At 41.1% G+C, this 16,070-nt stretch overlaps 1 protein-coding gene across 13 annotated transcripts in view; it reads right to left on the reverse strand.

Moving 5' to 3' along the window:
* arvcf (ARVCF delta catenin family member) overlaps positions 1 to 16,070 on the reverse strand; it is a 315,018-nt gene that overhangs the window by 205,799 nt on the left and 93,149 nt on the right. For all 13 annotated transcript variants that reach the window (XM_062958522.1, XM_062958523.1, XM_062958527.1 and 10 more), the window contains one exon: positions 503 to 595. The gene's annotated coding sequence lies outside the window, so the exon portion shown is untranslated. The remainder of the gene's footprint in view (positions 1 to 502; positions 596 to 16,070) is intronic.

Consider the following 16,070-nt stretch of genomic DNA (forward strand, 5'->3'; position numbering starts at 1 on the left):
ACCAGCTGTTAGGATTTCTGGAAGCTGAAGGCCAAAACATCTGGGGACCCACAGGTGGAGGATCACTGACATAATGGCTGGTATTCTCATGGTCAGTCCCAACTAGAATAGACCCATTCAATCAATTGTTGAATGGTGAGTCAACATGTAGGTAAATCCCATGGATGCAATGGGTCTAACACTAGTAATACATAACAACAGAATTGTCTGGTCATGCTAGAGGAACCAACATGATCTTGCATCTCGAAGCACTTAGTTCTCAGCTCTTCCACCCCAGCCTTCATCCACGATGTGAAAGCAGTAATAGCAAAACATACCACCCACTGTGGAACAGCTCGTGAGAAGTAAAATGGGTATGAAATTAATTTCAACAAGAAAGAATTAATCTTAACACAGGAAAGCGGCAAAAGACCTCCACATATTAAAAATGCTTTCAGTGCTATCAAAACAACAAAGCACACAAGAGAAACAGGAGACGTGATCAAGTACAGACATTCCATACCGTTTCACGTGAGTCTCGCTCCTTGGAGTTGCTTTAAAGCAGAATCCACCTCCTCAGTAAAAAAAGCCCAGGGAATTCCTAGCTTGATGAAAACTGTCAAAGAAAAGAAAGGAGTATTCAATAATCGGCAACCACAACGGGAATGAAGCTGTTTACAAAAACAAATCACATTTTCATAACAAAGGCTCCTAATGCTTTTAGCATAACTTTGGGATACAAAGCTCATTCTGTTGTATCAAATCAGATCACGTGCAAAAATGTAAAAGTTTTATGTCGTCATCCCTTTTCTGGATCCTGGGAAAATATGTAATGTTTTAATAATCACACCAGTTTCATTGGACTGTGAGTAGGGACAACTGGATTCAAATCATCACAAATTTAGGTCAGCCTCTCTTTTTTTTCTCCCTCTCTCCGTCTCTCTGTCTATCTCTAATCTACCTCATAGTGGATTTGTAAATATAAGTCACAGGAAAGAATACATATTCTTTTTTTTTAAAGGAAGGACATGATGAATGCATAGATAGTTAAGGTAAAGTAAGACCCTATAACTGTGAAGGATACATCCCCAGACAGACTATGGACACAACCTATACTATATAATCATCTCATTTCTGGAGCCAACATACCATAACATTGCATTGGAGGACCTTATGATTTCTAGACATGTATCCATTGAGAAATTAAAACCAAAATATGGAACTGGAAAACTCCAACCAGACTATTCTCACGGTCATATTTGCATTGACTTTGGATGTGTCTACTCCGTAGAATTAACACAAGTTTGCATCACTTTAATTGTCATGGCTCAATGATATGGAATCACAGAATCCTAGGGTTTCCCAGCACTGGGCCATGGCAATTACAGTGGTGTCAAACTGCATTAATTCTGTAGTGTAGATGCATCCTCTGACTGCAGATTTAGCATGCTTTCTGAATAAATCCTCTAACTAACCTAGACACCTCTAGGTTAATTAATAGTACAGTAGTAACAAGAGTCATGCCCACTGAAGCCCAGTGTAACTAATTCCCCCCAGACAACTCTAGTCTCCCATCACATCATCAGGGGATGTAGCAGATATAAGACAGGAAGACAAGGTTTCTCAGAATTTAAGGAGAAGGCATAATTGACAGATATTGCCAATGAAAGGTCTAAACTGTCTTGATGCCCATGGCTGAGGAACATGACCAGCAATCAAGCTGTCTCCTCTGCGTGGATATTTTCTGAAAGGTCTTTGCATAAATCCCTCTCACAGCAAAGAGTGGAGTTCTCTAATGCTGGAATTGGTTTGGAGAGAAATCTTATTAGCTTTCAGTTTCACTTAATGTTTCTTTCGAGGCTCTTCATCACCGTCGTCCCAGCAGCCAACTCACATACTCTCTGCATTCTAAAATCACGGCACAAACACTAGGTTTTACAGAGAATTTAGGATTTGGAGCATAAGGATGTTATGCTTAGACTCCTGCGACACAGGAGGGCTTTTCACCAGGGTTTTGTGAAGCTAGAGCAATTCTCCTTGAATACGGTAGCAGCCAATCCATAAAGATGGGGCATCTGAAAAGGTCTCAAGGTCTGCAAACAAATGTAGCTACTGCTGTTGCAGCCACAGTCAAAGACAGGACATTGAAACGTGAGGCCCCTTCCCAATGAATAGTGATAAAATACTGTGAAAGCCATGGTCATCAACTTGCATTCTACATACCAGATCAAAAAACCAAATGGATATGCCAACAAAATTAAATACATACTAAATGTTCCCCATCTAGATCATGAACTGAACAGGTGTGAGTTGTACTGGTTCAGGAGTGTTGATAAACCTATAGCACCCATGATGCCAACAGAATAAAGGCTGTATTGTATCACAATTTTCCAATGGGCATCTGTGATCAGAACTCCTAATTTAAATGTAAATGATTTTACAACTGCAACAACTACTCTATCTATCTATCTATCTATCTATCTATCTATCTATCTATCTATCTATCTATCTATCTATTTTTCCATACTGGCTCATTTATAGAGGAAAAAAATGTACAGAAGGGAATGAAGAGTACAATTGGCATTTTAAAAAACATGATAGAAGCTGCATAAAAGAGCAAGAGATAAAACTAAGAGATAAAAGACCTGCGAAAATTAAACAGGATTTGCTTGACATTGAAAAAACATCAGGTTAGACAGAAGGGGAAAGAAAATTCAGCACATTTCAAGACTTAAAACCATCACACTGTAAATTGGAGTGGTGGCTTTGGGAAACATTTCCCTAAATCAGTGGTTTCCAACCTGTGGTTCATGGACCCAAGAACTAAAATATGGTCTGTGGCCTCACTGTTACTACACTGTTGCAACGAGAGTGACTGGTCTTGCAAAACCCTCTTATAGTGCAGGGGCAATGGGGATGTTGGGAGGGGAGAGGCTGACTCCCTACGAAAGGCGTGACAACAAGCCTCCTGACTGCAGCTTCTCCTCCTCCCTCCCTCCCGCTGAGCGGAGCCGTTCCATGTGGCACCTGGAAGTGGGGGCGCCTCCGTGTCTTCATTTTTAGGCCTGTTCCTGGAGTTATTTGGGGTGCTGATTCAGAAAATTGCATTGGATAGACATTATTAAATATGGTTTTCTGTAGGTGAGCAGATAGAGACTACTGGATGGTATATGTTTTGTATCAGAAACTAGAGCTGGTGTGGTCTATCCAATGCAATTTTCTGAATCAGCATCCCAAATATACAAACTGAATCTAAAGTTGACCAAAAACTGATTTGTAACCCTGTTGGTACTAGTGTTGGAGAGCGGTCCCTGGTCAAAAAAAAGTTTGGGAACCACTGCCATAAAAGCATTGTGATAGTGCCATCATTCCACTTTACTTGCCATGGTTGCATCCCATGGGATTGTGGGATTTATAGTTTAGTAAGACCCAAGAACTCTCCCTAAACTGCAAATCCCAGGATTCTGCACAATGTTGTCCTAGCAGTGAAAGTGGAATAATAGCGCTATTGCAGCATAGTGGGATAAGAACGTGAGACCCTGAGAAGACTCTATCTTACAAATAGGAAACGTGTGGCAGCTCAGGACCAGAAAGGCAAAAGGGTGATTTTGATCAGGAATACATATTTATGCCAATATGAGGGAGAAGGAGAAAGAAAAGAAGGTGGCTGGACAGAGTGTTTGCATGCAAGAAGTGTATTATCATGCTGCCTCCAGGTTCCCTTTCTTTGCTCTTGGCTGCCATCTATTTCGATGTCACCAGGACAGGGGATGCAGAAGGCTTGACATTTAATAAAACACAGCCATAGTTCATGATAAAGCAAGGCTCTCTTTCCAATGATATATTTTTATTGTGGATTTTAATCAAACATCTTACAGTTTTCAGATGAGATAGGTGGAGAGAATAACTTTAAAAGCCATAATGGATTTCCTAATTGCTTGTTCTCTGTCACTTGTAGCTAATTACCCTAGTCACACTGTTGTAGACTCTGGATTTCTTTTTTTAAAAACTCATTCAACCGAAGAACACCCTCAATATTTAAAGAAAGAGGAGAAAATACAATTAAGCCATCCTTATGACAACAACTGTCTACAGCAACTAATGGGGATACATATTTTCATTCAACAGTAATTCTGCTGAAACAACTCAAATTTCCAAAAAAAAGAAGCAGGAGAAAAGGCAGCAGCTGTCCTGTCCTGCATTCATCTGAACAAAGGACTGCCATGCATTTCTTTGTTAGTTTCAGATCTTTGCCTATGGCTATTTGCACTGCTCAGTCTCTCCACCTCTGAAAAGAACGAACCTAGCCTGGCCAGAGGGGCCCATGGTGTAGCAATACATCGGCATCTAGAATGGATTATGATGTGAGGAAGTTTCAGATGCTGACTGCAATGTATTCAAAATATTGCTCGTTGTGTGCCTCCAAGGCATTTCCAATGGCTCCAAAGTGACCCTATCATGGGGTTTTCTTGGTAAGATTTATTCAGAGGGCATTTGCATTTGTCTCCCTCTGAGACTGATATCGCCCATCGGGATTCCATGGCCGGAGAAGGGATTGAGATTCTGATTTCCAGAATCCGAGGGTATCTCTACACTGACCACGTAAGGCAGGATGAAAACATTAAAAGAGCCCCCTGCCATGAAAAACACAATCAAAATACCCCCTGACTGTGACTTTATGGTTGTAGATCACCGAACGCTACATCAGCCTTACGGTTGCCTTTAAAGGGCCATTTGTAACTGTACGACTGTAGAAATATAACTATGTCACCCTTTTTAGAGAAAATAACCTTTTAGAGAAGAGCCAAAAAAAACCCTTTAGAGCAGAATCTGTCCCTTAATTTGTTTTGCCATGTGATATGGTTTACAGCTACAACATTTGATGTGTATTACGGGCTCTGTTTTGGAGCATCCTCCCTTTTGCTTATTCCCAGTTTAAGGCCTCTAACTTATGTTTCTAAATGCGTTCAAACCATGTAGAACCTAGGACTTAAACAAATAGAAAACCTTTTAAGAACAGATGCTCATGAGGGTAGCGGCCTTTACCAGTAAACTGTGCAAAAACATTTCTTAGAAAGAAAACCAATAGCAGATTGCACACACACACATGCTGTAACCAACAACTGAAGCTTTTTTTCTAAATGCCAAAGGCGTAAAATGCATCTTGATCTACAAAATGCCATCTAAGTCATTACTGGATGGCAAGACTATAAATAATTTGGTAAGGAGAGGCTGTGAATGAATGCTCGGAAATTAAGTCCATCTGATTTTGCTGTAACACATGAAGGAAGGGCTGTTGCACAGCATCCCTGGCACAAGCTCAATTCGGTGAAATCTTAACACAAACACAATCTCTCAGGTATTTGGATCTTTTATTGGCATAGCTGCTTTAAGATTTAGTTGGTATTCTTATTATTGTTCCATGCCATCAAGTTGCCTTCAATTTATGGCAACCCTATAAACCTCTGCGATCAACTGCCCTGCTCAAATCTTGCAAGCTCTGGGGCATGGCTTCTTTTACTGAGTTAGCCTGCCCTTCCATGTTGCCTTCCATTTTGGCAGGCATCATTATCTTTTCCAGTTATAGGTCCAAAGTACAATAGCTAAGTAATCTTGGCTTCTAGGAAGAGTGCAAGCTTGATTTGCTTGCAATGGAAGCAAATCAACCTCCAGCAGTTCGTAGAGCAGTTTGTCGCTGATTTTCAGCACTGTCCACACAAGAGGGGATAGAGGTGCTAAATGTGAGTGTGATTTGGTTATGAGATTACGCAGGCAACTAGACAGTTTCCAGAGCCTCAAAAGGGCAAAGGAGAGCACACCAAGAGCATTTGTGGATGATAGGCCCTGCTTTCCCCACCCTGATCTAAACAAGAGTGTGTAGACAGTGGGTGCATCTACACCAGAGAATAAATGGAGTTTTGGTACCATTTCAACTGCCATGGCTCAATACTATGGAATCCTGGGAATTGTAATTTTACAAAGTCTATAGCCTTCTTTGCCAGAGTGCTATGCCTCACCAAACTACAAAACCCTGGATTCCATACCACCGACCCATAGCAATTAAAGTGGGTCCATCTACATTCATTCTACAATGTAGACACACCCTTGGAATAGGAAGATCCAAAGTCAAATCCCTATTCAATCCTGATGTTCACCTTGGGCCCCTCACTCTTGCTTAGTCTTACCTACCTTGAGGGGCGCTTTGAAAAAGATAGCATTGAGTCCATTGTTGCCATGTTTTTAGGATACAACCAATCAGGAACTGACATGTATAACCCGGGAACAACTCAACATAAACAAGTCCCATGTTTTCTGAATGTAGGGACATACAGAGATTCAATATCCGCATTTTCCAGCCAGAACTGGGATATTCCCACAACTGAAAATCTCACGTTTTAGCACTTTGTAGCGATTCCTCCTGCATTTTCAGGGGATGTTGTTTGGTCACCCTCCATTTTGAACCGAGAACTCCTGGGATAAAGGTACTGTGTGGATGGGCCCTCAGACTTCACCGAGCAAAGCATCAAAACCAGAATGTTACAGTTGGCAACCCTGTTATGGCTCTGCTCTTAACAGTTTTTATTTATAAAGTTACATCAAAATAAAGTACAGCAATCATGAAATATGCATTTTGAGTTTATCTCAACAGAAAATAATAGCTTTAATTATTCCAGGATAAGGAAGCAGATGTCAGAGGTTTCTCCTTATTACTAAATTAGCATTTATGAAAGACCAAGGCAGATACTGGGAGAGACTTAAAGAGTTTCTTCTGCCGAATGATGAAAAGGCTGTGCCATCACAAGGGGTAATTTCTGGAAACTTGCATGAAGTGGCAAGAAATCCAAAATTTGTTTTCTACTGAACCTTATAGATTAACAGCTGTACATAACCGGGAGATTTGCAAAACCCACTGAGCACCCATGAATTATACATTTCCAACTGTTTAAAACTAATGTACCATAATCCTTCTGTGAAGCTTCTGTAGAAAGGATGAGATCATTACCTTTTGTAAGGTTACTGATTGCAAATAAAAGACATTTAGGAAACGAACAAACAAAAAACAGCAAGCGAGTATTCCCTGTGTTATTCTCATGGAATGCCACAGTGTACTAATAAGAAAGTAGAAATAATTGCATGCAAAACAAAAATTCTTCCTCATTTAGAACAGTGGCTCCCTATGGAATTTATTTTGCAATGAAACCGCCATGGAATCCTATAATTCAAACTTTTTACAACCTGCTATGCATGAGGGTTCATCAGATCCAATTAAATTAAAATGCAACACACAATCACCTTTTATGCAAATGTTTAAAAGGGGTTTATTTCATTATATGCTAATATTGAGCTTCATATCCTTCAGATGATGAATGATCCAATTGTACTGGCCAATCTATTAAATACACTCCGAGCCAAGATTTTAATTCTTCACTCCTTATTTAGACAGCAATCAGAGACGTAAAATATTTCATTTTCTAGGACCTTTGTTCCCTCCCTCCCTCTGCCAACCAGTCCTTAAATCTGTTAAGTTAAATTGAGTTAAACTGAAACTCAAACAGTTGCAAACAGTGATATGTCACAGACCTCCAAAATGTCAACATGGCAAGAAGGGGTTGTTTTTTTTTTTTGGTCATAGCACTGATCATTCCATTGATCAAGTATACAACATTATTTCTCTCTCTGGAGATAAAATAAAGTTTGACCCAGTATGTCACATAGGAAGTTTCCTCACACCAGGTTGGACCATTTGCCCACCAAGTGCAACCTTACCCCCAAAGTCTCACGCAGATGTCTTTCCATCACTTACTGCTGGAGATTCTTCTTACTGGAACTGTCAGGGCTTAAACTGAGTCCACTCTTTCAAAGAAAGTATTTTCCCACAAGCTATCTTTCTCCACATCTCAAACTAAGCCTATTTGCCCTATTCCCCATATTCTACATTTCCTCTCTCTTTCCACTGGTAGCCACAGCCCCTGACACATGTGTGTACATACAACTGGTGGTAGGTGATTTCCCATTATAGCCTAAGAGCTCATGAATTTTCCCTTCATCCCTTTTTTTACCCTCTCCCCAAGAAATAGAGCAGCCAAACCCATGGGACAGAACTGTAAAATAGCCATCTTCTCCCTTGCATTCAGTGGAAAATAGAGAGCTTGCAGGGTCCTTGTGGCCCCCAGTTCTGTTTGCCCGCTCACATTAAAAAAAATCTAAACTGCTGATCACTTCTCAGCCCACAACATGGGAGTGTGGATAAGAGCAAACCACAGGCCACTGACTACAATGCAACCTGAGCCCTGCCACATGCACAATGGAGGACCTTCTCATAGTGACACCAGAGGCACTCCAAGTGGACAGCTTCTGGTCAAAGGAAATCTAGTATAATGCCAAGTTTTTAACTGTGTTTTTAAATACATTATAACTGTATCCTCAATTCACTTCTGACACAATAAATATCAATATGTTCAATAGCACAGAAGGAAGAAAGGTCACATCTTACCTTGGTGGACCACCATTCCCTACATTAGCACCCCTTTGATCCAAAGCTCTCACTTAAGGAATCCAGCAGTGCTGTTATTGGCCCTCTTCTACAAATTACATTTTCAATGCTGTCATTGAAATGCTGTCAATAGGAAAAAATTTTAAGGGATCCAACTCTAGCCCTGTGCCATGAACATGCAGAGTTGTGTCAAAGCAATCTGATTCCCCCCCACCCCATCAGTGTTGTTTTTTTTAAGGGGCACAAAGGAATTCAAAAAGCAAAACAGTGCCCACACTCTGTAGATTTACAAAGCAACCTGTTATTCCCAAATCATTCTTGATTGTCTTGCTACAAACACACCGATTAGCTGCTATAAAAACACACATACCAATACTGCAACAATTTGGTTATAATTGCAATAACCAGATGCACTCGGCGACCAATGCTGTCAAACGGTTCTATGCGTAGCGGACATTCTGCTCGAATTTTAATTACTCCGCACAATAGTAAGCTGCCAGTGGCGAGCATCCATTGGCTGAGCAATTACCCTGGCAAGGACTCAGCGCCAAAAACAAGACACACAGCAAAACAAAAAGAGGCAAAAATGTAGCTACTGGTTATTGAGCTGAGTGCATCGCTCCATTCTCAGCATATGTACATTGAAAAGCCCCATTTTCATGGGTGAAAGGAAGCAGAATGCCCCCAAAGGACTTTTGAAAAAGCAAAGAACAAGCAGGCAATTAAAAGCATTTCATCAAAAGGTCTGTCTGCCGGGATTACCAGAGTTAGCTGGAAGGAGGGAGCAGGGAGGGAGCTTCCTTGACAGTCTAAACAAGCTTCAACCTGGAAGAGCATTTCCTGAGCTTCCAAACAAGACAGCTGTTCAGGCTCTAGAGCCCTGATCAGTTGTCAAAAACCCATGCCATGGATTGAGTGCCCTGCCTTCACTGGGTAAGACCCCTTTTCAAAGTTCTTTATGCCCTAGTCTTATGGAAGATGCTTTCCAGACCTAGCTATGAACACCATCCAGAAAGGCCTTATCCAATGTGAACTTCCACAATTCTTGAGAGCCAGTAAGATGGCTGAGATTTCCAGTAGGATTGGCCAGAACCTTTGCACTGCTGAAATGTGATCTTCTTCACAGCTGTCCTTCAGTCAAGCTATAGTCAATAGTCCTCTATTCCATTCCCCCTCACCTTCTGTTTCCCATTCTTTAACCTTTTCCCCTAAACAACAGTCTACTTCACACATCCACCAAGTGTGCTCTGTCTTCACTAGGTCACTTTGGATCCATCCCTGTATTATGATACATGCCACGTATCCCTTATCCGTAATGACTGGGCCTAGAAATGTTCTGTATTTTTCATTTTTTTTCAGATTTTGGATTACTTGCATATACATAATGAGCTATCTTGGAGATAGGACCTAAGTCTAAATATGAAATGGATGCCTGAAGGTAATTTTGTACACAATATTTGTAATACCTTTGTTTATGAAACAAAGTTCTGTACATGGAACCATCAGAAAGCAAAGGTTTCACTATCTTAGCTATCCGTAATGACAGTTTTGGAATTCAGGATAAAGGATACTCAGCCTGGGTTGCTGTGAGTTTTCCAGGCTGTCTGGCCATGTTCCAGAAACATTATCTCCTGACGGTTTGCCTGCCTCTATGGCAGGCATCCTCAGAGGTTATGAGGTCTGTTGGAAACTAGACAAGTGGGGTTTATGTATCTGTGGAATGTTCAGGGTGGAAGAAAGAACTCTTGTATGTGTGAATGTTGCCATTGGTCACCTTGATTAGCACTGAATAGTCATGCAGCTTCAAAGCCTAGCTGCTTCCTGCCTGGGGGAATCCTTTGCCAGGAGATGTTAGCTGGCTCTGAATGTTTCCTGTCTGGAATCCCCCTTTTCAGAGTGTTGTTTTTTTATTTACTGTCCTGATTTTCGAGTTTTTAAATACTGGTAGCCAGATCGTGGTTTTCTCCTTTCTGTTGAAATTGCCCACAGGTTTGTGTATTCTAGCTATTCCCTCTCTTGTGATACATCAAGCTTTAAAAAACTCAAGCATGAGGGCAGGGAGGATCCACTTTCATTCCCAGGCTCATTCTTTTTCACTTGATAAATTTCTGCTCTGGAGTATCCTTAATCCTCATTAAGCTGTTTGGTAGTGTTTTGTTAGATTGCCCCCCAACTTCTGATTCCCCCCTCCCTTAAACATGCTGGCCTATTTATTAATTAAATGATTTATAAACTGCCTTTCAGATTACAATTCCCCTTGCAAAGTGATGTACAGAATGCCAGCAAAAGTAATCTGTGAAATCTATTACAATTAAACTCCTGCACATTAATTCATCACATTTCATGGGGTGGTAGTGCAAGAATATGTTTCAAAATGGATGAGATGGGCCATACATCATTCCCGAGGGAGTGAATTCCAGGGGTATCATAGGATCATAGAATAAGAGTTGAAAGAGACCACATGGACCATCTAGTCCAACTGCCTGCCATGCAGGAAAAGCATAATCAAAGTACTCCCGACAGATGGCCATCCAAAAATCTCCCCCTCAGAAGAAAAATCCACTCCTGGAAGAGTTCTTATCATGGGGAAAGAGGTCTCCATCAAAGCTTTATCACCAATCCGTGTTTCCACAACAAGCCAAATTTGTCAAAATCCAATTTTGAGGTGAAATCTTCTGAACAGGGACACAGAGACCAAACGAAACACTCTTCTCTATGCTACTGAAAGCTAAAAAAGATATATTTTTGGCTGGAGTTACACATAAAAATATACCTGTTCTGACTTACATATAAATTCAACTTAAGAACAAATCTACTTGTTCGTAATTTAGGGAAAGCCTGTAGTCCTCTCAGCATGTTTACCCAATACTCAAATGCCTTTGAATTTATCATTGCCCAAAAAAAGGTTTCCAACAGAGTCAGCTCTTCCTTCTTAAATAATCTCGATCTTAGAGAGGAACATTTATCTATATTGATCGGAAAGCGAAAGGTGAAGTTTAAACACAAAGGAAGACAAAGAGGGTTTCCCACCCACGCACCCGTGCTTCAGGCAGTTTGCAGAACCACACTGTGTTAGCATAGATTAATATCGTTGAATGCAAATACTTTCTGGGAGAAGGAAACAGAAGGGCGAGAGACTGGGAGGACACCATGAGCACTACCAAGGCTGCGTCCTCCAGGTACATCGGAGAGAAAGCCACCTGTGCAAACCTATGGGAAAGAATCATACTTATATGAGCCCTACGTTTAGAAATCCTTACCAGCCCAGTAACACATACATACAGACATTCAGCAAACTGATGGCATGGGGAAAGAAATGGAGACAGAGGCTTACATCCAATGTGATATACAGGGCAGTGTAGGACATGTTGGCTGCTTCCCTAGAGAACCTCCCAAGAATTTTCTAACCTGCCAGAGAAGGGCTCAGGCCTTGAGAGACTGCAGTAGGAAGGAAATATGCCTTCATACTACTTACAATGGATCCCATAGACATCCAAGAGACTAAATATGACTTGGAATAGTATGTTATCTTTGGCACTGTCTTCAAGAAAACTTGTGCAGCATATTGGCTTAAGAAAGCACCTTCAGATGCCGGAAATGAAAGGAGAAGCCTTGCCTTTGCTTGTGTTTGTGTGTCTCATGTGATTGTAAAGGCATTGAATGATTGCCTATGTATGTAAATCTGCTCTGAAAAGGGTGGAATATAAATAAAGTGTATTATTGTGATGTCGAAGGCTTGTCAACCACCTAAACTGGGCTCTACAGGCCAATGGATACTCCACCACAGACATCAGAAGAGCTGCAAGGCCAAGAACAAGCCATGAGAGTCAAGACAAAGATCCACCCAGAGGAAAGATGTTCTTACCATACATCAAGGGAACTACTGACCGCATAGGCAAATTGATGAAGAAGCACAACCTACAAACTATCTACAGACCCACAAAGAAAATCCAACAAATGCTACGGTCAGCGAAGGACAAGAGGGATCCTCTCTCTTCTGCAGGAGTCTACCGGATACCATGCAGCTGTGGACAAGTATACATAGGGACCACCAAACGCAGCACCCAAACAAGAGTCAAAGAACATGAAAGGCACTGCAGACTAATTCAACCAGAGAAATCAGCCATAGCAGAGCATTTGATGAACCAGCCTGGACACAGGATACTATTTGAGAACACAAAAATGCTGGACCAACTATCATGTCAGACTACACAGAGAAGCCATTGAAATCCACAAGCATGTGGACAACTTCAACAGAAAGGAAGAAACCATGAAAATGAACAAAATCTAGCTACCAGTATTACAAAACTCCAAAATCAAAACAGTAGATGGGAACCAACACAATGAGGGCTTGACTAAACAAAGGATGCCCCCAGGCAAGGGACAAAACATTTCCAATGCTAATTAGGGTGATTAACTGAAACATTAATGCTGGCTCCCAGTGACAAAGAACTTTTGCCACACCTTGGACTCCACACAGATATATATTCTTTCCTTTCCTTACTTAGTTTATCCATACCTCACAACCTCTGAGGATGCCTGCCATAGATGTGGGCGAAACGTCAGGAGAGAATACTTCTGGAACATGGCCACACAGCCCGAAAGACATACAACAACAAAGTGTATTATTATTATTATTATTATTATTATTATTATTATTATTATTATTACTTCCTTTAGGAAATATTTAGGTAATGGTGGATGGAGCCAGGGAATGGCCCTTGTGGATTCATTCCATCAAGGATCCCCATGACCTCCTAGTCAGAACAATTCCATATAAAGGATTCCACTTTGGGTTATGGTTGCAAGATGTACTATCCCCTTTCCCTACAAGTATGTATCACCCATCTATCATTTTTTAAATAAAATTGGCTGCAGTTCCATCGCCAAAACAAGAGCAAATGCCAACTCTACACAGAGGCCCTCTGCACTGTGACAAAACCCTATGAATGATTGACTATGTGCAATATGTCTGAATTATGGAAATAATTACCCCTGAAAACATTTGCTCTCATTTGGTATTGACTAAACCACCATATTACATGCAGGCAGTGAAGAGAATGTACTGTTGAGAGAGAGAGAGAGAGATGCAGAGTTGCGGGCAGGGATGTCTGAGCAGATTGCCAAGTTGAGAAGGTCATTAGTTACCGAATTCTGTCCATCTGTCAAGCTGCCAGTTTCTTCTGAGCACCAAAACAAAAACAGAATCTTTAATTACTAATTGAAAGATCAAAGCCACGGGATACTCTGTACCATATGCAGATAAGCAGTAGGCGCTGGGGGACCAGGGAATGAAGTTGTAGCGCAGGAGCGTTTCCTAGGTTCCCTGCTCCACAGCATGTTGGGCAAATAAGGTTTTAAGTGAAACGTGCACTAATGTCAATACCATTACCATTTACATTCTTGCTAGAACCATCTTGTGTAGTAAAAGCACTTTCTTCAGAACTCCAATTTTGTTGACTGGAGCCCTCTGGTCAATAGAAATGACTCAGGTTGGTCATGCATCGCAAGGAATCTTCATTTGCAAAGGGGACAAACAAAGGCAGCCCCAGATTCACCTAAAGGAGTCAAGTTGTTGTCTGAGCCAGTTTACTGAGCAGTGAATGTTCCCTCTTACCAGGTTTTGTAGGATTTCCGCAGGCTTTTGGCCATAGTAAGAAAAACCACCAATCCAAACTGGCACAGTGTTATGGCCACAGGTCTTCTATTAAACATTGCTTCCTAAACTGTGGATCTGAACCCCAAATGGGGTCCCCTTAACTCAATGTTGGGGTTACAAAAAAATTGGCAACAGTAAAAAGTTTCTGAATGCCACCTAGTGACTGTTTCAGACATTACACAAATCTGTTAGATGGAGTGTTTACATAAAATTCTCCAGATTTTTAACTGAAGTTACATGAAGCCACCATAATCATGGTGGTACCACGAAGCAGCAAGAACCAAGGCAGCTATGCTGATGATAGGCAAGTGGGCAGTGGTGCAAACAGTATGGTGCCTGTGCCTCAAAGCTTGTCTCTAAAGTTGGCAATTTCCTCTGAAGAAAATTTCAATGCATCAGATAAATAAACAAAATGGAAGTGAGGATTCATGCTCTTCTTTCCCCCAGGCAGCCAAATCTCTTGGACCGGCTCTGCTTTACTGATCAGTTTCCTGCCCCGATGCCAATTCTGATCCAGAACGACTGTTTTCTTCATTCTCTTTTATGTTCTCCGTTATTTGACAAAGATTTGACTGTGGATAACTCCCACTACATGCAAGAGGGCCTTCCTTCTCTAAGCACACAAAACATTCAGCACGCAGAAAGGCAGGCCATGGCATTAAGAAGATGAAAAAAGAGCTGGAAAGCAAACAAACCCAAAGGGACCCGCATTTTCACTCTGTCAACAAATGCAGTCATGCCAAGGAGGAACTGGCAAATAAAGGAGGTGCCAATGCAGAGCTGGAGCTAAAAACAGCAACAGTGTCAATATATATATATATACAAAAAGCCCTGAATCATTGCTCCATAACAAATATCCCCTTGAGAATATTTGCAGTCACAGGCAGCTATTACACAGATACACCAAGGCAGAGGATGATGCATTTCAAAGCCCTGGGATTAGGAATCTGTGAAGAAAGCCCTTGGAGGCTCAGTTTGGGTGCTAAGGGTCCATCAACCAAGGATATGCCAGAACGAGTCTGCTTAAACAAAGGATTGTTGTTGTTGTTGTTGTTGTTGTTGTTGTTGTTGTGTGAAACCCTATCCTTATTCCAAACACCAAGGATTTCAGCTGTGAACTTGAATGCTCAAAAGGGCTGCTACAAAACCCACGTGCACCCGCACCCCAAATCAATATAATTCAAGCTGTCAAGTTTGCATAATTTAAGTTGAATGAACCCACAGTAACAGCCCTACTGCTCTAAGCAGTCTGTTCTGCCAGGATTTTTTTTTTTTAAGATTTCAATATGAAAAGTCTTCATATTTTTTTGAAAAGGAATAAATGTACTTCATTAATTCACAGGATACAGAATGTGCCCTATTTCCATTACAATCCCAAGTTGTCACTTCTATTCAAAAGGGCCAACTTTTTACCATGGGACACAAGAAAGCTCATAAACTTGACCAGGCAAACTTGAAATATCAGCAAGGCTTATTCAAGCTCAGCACAATGTTCTGAGATGAGGGGTGGGGTGGGGCGGTGGGAGAGATGAATATTCATCTTCCCCATTTTAATTGGATTTTCCACAAGCTACATGCAGGAAGAGAAGTTATATTGCCATCCAAGAGCGGAGCTTGTTTACACAATAGGGATTCATTTGGTAAGGCCATCAATAATATTTTCTGTAGCAGAAAAGTCATAACAAAAAAGAAAGAAAGGAGGAAGAAAAGAAAGAAAGAAAGCAAGCAAGCATCACATCAAAATGAAGCTATGCCTCTTTACAGAGTGGAGAACAGGAACACAGAAAAGAGAAATGTGACCTTTAATAAGATCAGTAATAAGAGTGTCCATTCAATGTTGAGTTTTGTAAGAGTAAGTAATACAATGTAGTTTAACTGCACTAAACCGCATGATATGGGTCTACACCAGGCATGGGCAAACTTTGGCCTTCCAAATGT

Source organism: Anolis carolinensis, chromosome X (assembly GCF_035594765.1).
Source record: "Anolis carolinensis isolate JA03-04 chromosome X, rAnoCar3.1.pri, whole genome shotgun sequence".
Lineage (NCBI taxonomy): Eukaryota > Metazoa > Chordata > Lepidosauria > Squamata > Dactyloidae > Anolis > Anolis carolinensis.